Source organism: Glycine soja, chromosome 17, assembly GCF_004193775.1.
Source record: "Glycine soja cultivar W05 chromosome 17, ASM419377v2, whole genome shotgun sequence".
NCBI classification, from domain to species: Eukaryota; Viridiplantae; Streptophyta; class Magnoliopsida; order Fabales; family Fabaceae; genus Glycine; species Glycine soja.
The window spans coordinates 27,942,592-27,948,472 of record NC_041018.1 but is presented as its reverse complement, the minus strand read 5'-3'; the positions used below and the strand labels follow the sequence as shown (position 1 = coordinate 27,948,472).

General features: G+C 37.5%; 1 non-coding gene across 1 annotated transcript; it reads left to right on the top strand.

The window, feature by feature from the left end:
• Nucleotides 1-1,588: 1,588 nt before the first annotated feature.
• Nucleotides 1,589-1,695, top strand: LOC114394298. The gene has a single exon (XR_003662704.1). It is a non-coding gene; the product is annotated as a small nucleolar RNA R71 (small nucleolar RNA).
• Nucleotides 1,696-5,881: the final 4,186 nt, after the last annotated feature.

The window sequence follows — 5,881 nt, the reverse complement described above, 5'->3', positions numbered from 1 at the left end:
TCCATATTTAAAATATAAAAATCAACAGGGAAAATCAGTTCACCAACTTTAACTAAGACATCCTCTATGAAACCAGCAGGATAGGCAACACTTCTATTAGCTAAATGAATTACCACATCAATTGACTGCAAAGGACCTAGAGAGAATTACCACATCAATTGACTGCAATGGACCTAGAGAGAGAGAATTAAAAATAGACAGAGGCATAACACTAACAGAAGCTCCTAAATCTAGCATGGCATTGTCAAACTTATTGTTCCCTATAATACAAGGTATGCTGAATGTACCTGGATCTTTACATTTTTCAGGGATTTGGGGAACAGATTTACCAATCAATGCGGAGACATTTATGCCCATCCTAATTCTTTCACTTCCTTTAAGCTTCTGCTTATTAGTGCACAACTCCTTCAAGAATTTAGCATATCTTGGAATTTGCTTGATTGCATCCAGCAGAGGTATGTTTACCTCTACTTTTCTAAATGCTTCCAAGATCTCCTTCTCTGCCTCTTCCATTTTTTTGTTAGAAATTGCTCTTGGAGGGAATGGAAGAGGGATATGCTGATTCTCTTTAGATTCACCTGCATAGAAAAAGTTAGGTAACTTACTCTTTAAATTGTTGTCATCATCTTTTTCTGGAGTAGAGTGAGGTTGGGCAGGTTCATTTGCGGATGAGGAAGATGCTACTGGTTGAGGTCCTTGATACTGCTTTCCTGACCTCAATGTAATGGCACTGACATTTTTGGGATTCTGGACAGATTGAGAAGGTAATCTATCATAATTCTGGGCCTGTTGTTGATTTAACTGTGTAGCCAACTGTCCCATCTGATTAGTTAAGCTCTGAATGGAGGCTCTGGTCTCTTGTTGAAACTGCATGTTTTGCATAGTCATTTGCCTCGCAAGTTCTTCAAGGGAAGGTTGCGGAGGAGCCTCAACTGTTTGCTATTTCTGGGGCTGTTGTTGTTGTTGTTGCTGGATTGGTGGAGGGACGTATGGTCTGCTTGGGCCAGCAGCATTTTGAAAATAAGACTGTTGTTGTTGCTACTGCTGTAGTGAAGGATTCGACCATCCAAGGTTGGGATGATTCCTCCACCCGGGATTGTACCTGTTGCTGGAGAGGTCATAATTGTTCTGCTATGGCTGATTTTGCTGCTAAGGTTGAGGAGGTCTATTGTAGATGTTTGCAGCATAAGCTTCAGGCTATTCAATTGCTTCAGATTGTTGCACAGAATGGCAAAGGTTTGTGTGGTGGTCGGCAGAGGAGCATAAACCACCGAGTCTAGCGACAGGTGCAGATTTTTTATTCATGGCCAGTTGGGTTACCAGGTTAACCAAGGCATCTAGTTTACCTTCAAACTTCTTAGTCTCAGCTGATGAAGATGAATTCGTGGCTACTTCATGCACTCCTCTAATGAAAATAACATCACTTCTGGCACTAAATTGCTGGGAGTTTGAAGCCATCTTCTCAATTAAATTTCTGGCTTCAGCAGGGGTCATGTCTCCAAGGGCTCTACCACTGGCAGCATCTATCATACTTCTCTCCATGTTGTTGCGTCCTTCATAAAAATATTGGAGGAGAAACTGCTCAGAAATCTAGTGGTGAGGGCAACTGGCACATAGTTTCTTAAATCTCTCCCAGTATTCATATAAGCTCTCTCCACTGAGTTGTCTAGTGCCTAAAATGTCTTTTCTGATGGTCGTGGTCCTGGAAGCAGGGAAAATTTTTTCTAAGAATACTCTCTTGAGGTCATCCCAGCTCATGATGGACCTTGGAGCAAGGTAATATAGCCAGTCCTTTGCCACTCCCTTTAAAGAATGAGGAAAGGCCTTCATAAATATGAGATCCTCCTGGACATCTGGTGGTTTTATGGTGGAGCAGACAATATGGAATTCTTTCAGATGCTTGTGTGGGTCTTCACCTGCAAGGCCATGAAACTTTGGAAGCAAATGGATCAGTCCAGTTTTAAGAACATAGGGACATCCTTATCAGGGTATTGGATGCACAAGTTTTCGTAGGTGAAATCAGGTGCAGCCATTTCCCTTAGAGTCCTCTCACAGGGTGGAGGTTGTGCCATGTTCTCAGAATGTTCAAAATTATAATGCTCAAAATCACCAATAACATAATGCTTAGGATGCTCAAAAGGTACTAAATGATGTCTAACTAATCTATGAAATGCCCTATCTATCTCAGGATCAAAGGGTTGTAAGTAAGATGGATTGCCTCTAGTCATACACTAAATTCAGCATACACAATTAGTTGCCTTCTTATGTAAGGAACAATGTAGGTTTGAACTACAACTACCATTAAATGCTATCCAAATGACTTGAAATTTTGTGATCAACCTTATAAAATGATGAGAAGATAGCAAAAAAAATTTCAAATGAAAATTCAAAGTCTAACTATATAAGCTAAAAATGATAAGTTGAGAAAAATAAGAGAATAATACTTGGAAAATAAAAAACTTTTGATAGAATCGTAATTTTTGGAAGAAGGAGACCTCATCCGGCCTATGACCAGCTCCCACAGCATGGGAAATTTTATTATACCCCAAATACATATATAATAATAGTCATTCTGATACCCGGAGCAAAATTTGTGGTCGTTTGAAGTTTTGACAAAAATCAAATTTGCTACTTTTTTTGAACTTTCAAATCCGACCAAACTAAGGGCTCCAGCTATTTTTCCCACAAAATATGGATCAAAATAATTGACCACAAAAAATTCAGCCAAAAATAACAACTTTAGCTACCAAAACAAAAAATCCCAAATAATTCAGCAAGGGTGGTCTCTAACTCTGTTTTTCAGTTCAACAAAAGTGGTTGTTAAATCCGTCGCAAAGCACTATTCATAGCAAACACAAAAACTGAAACAGGGGAAGCGCTGAACAGAAAAACTAAAACAAAAACCACACTAAACAAAATAACAAGACACTAAACAACACTTAACGCAATACTAACACAATACTAACACAGCACTAACACAACACGAAAGAATTAAACACTAACACGACACTAGCTATAATGAACCTTTGGACACTGCTCCCCGACAACGGCGCCAAATTTGATCGAGGCCGTACCCGAATCAAATAAACATTTAAAATGCAGTAACTAGGAAGTGATCCTAGGTCATTTCCCAACGAGCAATGATAAACCAAATGTTCATAACAGATGGTAGGAAAATAGTAACGAATTGGGGGGGGGGGGGCTTGTTTGCTTTTGTAAATTAAACAGCGAATAAATGTGAATTATAAAATATCAGAATTAAAACACGTTGCTTCCCCTTGATTCACAAGCAAGTCTCTTATCCTAAGTTACGAGAGTTTATTCTTTATTAGTTCAACCACTTAATCCAACCCTAAATTAAATTACTAAGCGAAATTTAACATAAGGCATTCATTATGTGATTAAGCAACACATACACCAATTAATCATAAACGATCATTAAGCATCAATGTAATTAAGCGCAGTGACAATTAATCAAGCACTAAGCATGCATGAATTAATAGAAACAAATTCAGAGTAATAAGTGAAGAGGGAAAACTGAACAGAATTTAATAGTAATAATATAACCTCAAAGAGAACTATGCTTGATCCTCAAGAGAAAGCAACGCTGGAGACTTAGCCTTCCATTAATCAATAGAGAACGAAATTATAGATTGAAGAACGAAATTTTATTGCTAAAACAAAAAGTCAAAACTGGAATTGCAAAACGAAAAAAGTGTCTAAGAAAAGCCTAAAACTAAAAACGAAAACAGGAGAGAGAGAAGAGAGAGCAGAGAGAGAGAGGCTAGAGAGAGTGCCTAAACTAGAACCTTGGTGCTGTTATATAGTTTTCCAGCCCCAAAGCTTACAAATCTATTTTAAATCCAAGCCCATAAATGAAATAAAATCAAATCTAGATAAGATAAGATCTAGATGAAATAATATCTAGATGAGATCAAATCTAAATAATATCTAGATAAGATAAGATAAGATAAGATCTAATTTTGTAGATTTAAATAGTCTGTCCTCTTCAAGTCCAAGCCCAATTTTGGATTCAAGCCCAATGCTTCATTAATTCCTGAAATTAGATTAAAAACATCAAATTAGCTGAATGGGCCCAAATAATAAAACTGCGTAATTTATTTGACAATTAAGACTAATCAGTACTTAAAATGGTGCAAAAAGGGTTAAGAAATAGGAGGAAATAATGGCACATCACTTGCCTTTTCTGTTAAGGGTGCTAATTAAACTATCACTAACATTTTTCTCCACATGCATTACGTCTATACAATGACGTACATCTAGATCACACCAGTAAGGATGATCAATGAATATTGACTTTTTCTTTCAAATGTTCTTCTCATATGCATTCTTCTTTTAAGTCTTCCCAAAGATTATGATGTCTTTCACCTGATCAAATACTTCTTGTCCAGCTAACAGTGTCGGTGCACTTTGAATCTCTTAGCTTCCATTAAATTCTTTCTTCAATCGGCGATACAGGTGATAAGGTTTCAAAACTCTTCGATGTCTTGTATATACTGTCTTATTTCCATGTTTCAGTTGTATGTAACTTGTCTCTTTCTCACAAATAAAACATGCATGGTGTCCTTTGACACTATATCCACTCAAATTCCCATAAACTATAAAGTCATTAATGGTGAAAAAAATCATTGCATGTAACTTGCAGGTCTGCTGAACATTCCCGTCATACACATTAATCCCATATACCCATAGTTTTCTCAAGTCTTCAATCAATGGAGTCAGATACACATCAATATCATTTTCTAGTTGTCTTGTACCCGCTATCATCATACACAACATCATGTACTTTTGCTTCACGCACAAAAAAATAGGCCATGAATTGTGGCCGGTGCTTAAGTTACCAAAAGGATTCATTCCGTCTGAAGTAAGACCAAGCCTTAGGTTTCTTGGGTCCTGTGTAAAGTTCAGATACAAAAGATCAATTGTCTTCCATTGGGGAGAATCAGCGGGATGCCGGAGCAATCCATCACTTTTTCTAGCAATTACATGACATGTTAAGTTTTTTTGTATCATGATCATTAGCAAACAATCGTTGAAACCTTGGAATTATTGGAAGATACCAGCACACCTTTGTTGGACGGTCGTTGTTTGTGGTTGCATTGTCACTACATGTGCCATCCTTCACTTTGTAGCATGATATCCCACATGTAGGACATTTGCCCATTTTGACAAACTCATTTTTGTACAAAATGCAATCGTTAGGGCATGCATGTATTTTTCTAGTACTTCATACCCACAGGACATAATATCTTCTTTGCCTTTTAGTGATTTTTGGGTAATGTGTTATGTTCAGGAAGCATATTCTTCAATAACGCAAGCAATTTAGTGAAGCTTTTGTCACTCCAGCCAAATCTTGCCTTCAAGTTCACCGAAGCTAACACCGCTGATAACCGTGTGAAGATTGTGCATCCCAAATACAATGGCTTCTTAGAATCACTTTGTAAATTATCATAATAAGGTGCATGTGCTTGGTGAAAACCCTCTTGTCCATGATCATGTATCATGTCTTCTGTACGATCTCCGATTTGTACATCAACAGGCTCAGTGTGGGGGACTATTGCCATGTCTGGCAATTCAACATGCCATATCCATTTTGTATAATTCAGAATGATACCCTCACATATAAGATGAGGTCATATGTCATTCAATGATTATAGTCTCCAATTCCCACAATTCACACATGGGCAAAAATATTTTCCACCCATTACTTGTGCATTTTGTTGTGCAAATTGCAAGAATTCTTCAACCCCATTCTCATATACATCACTTATGTGTGATGCTTCCATCCAACTTCGATCCATGGATATGGTTCTGTGATACTAACTAGGTTATCTCATATGCATTAAAATCTTGCTTTTTT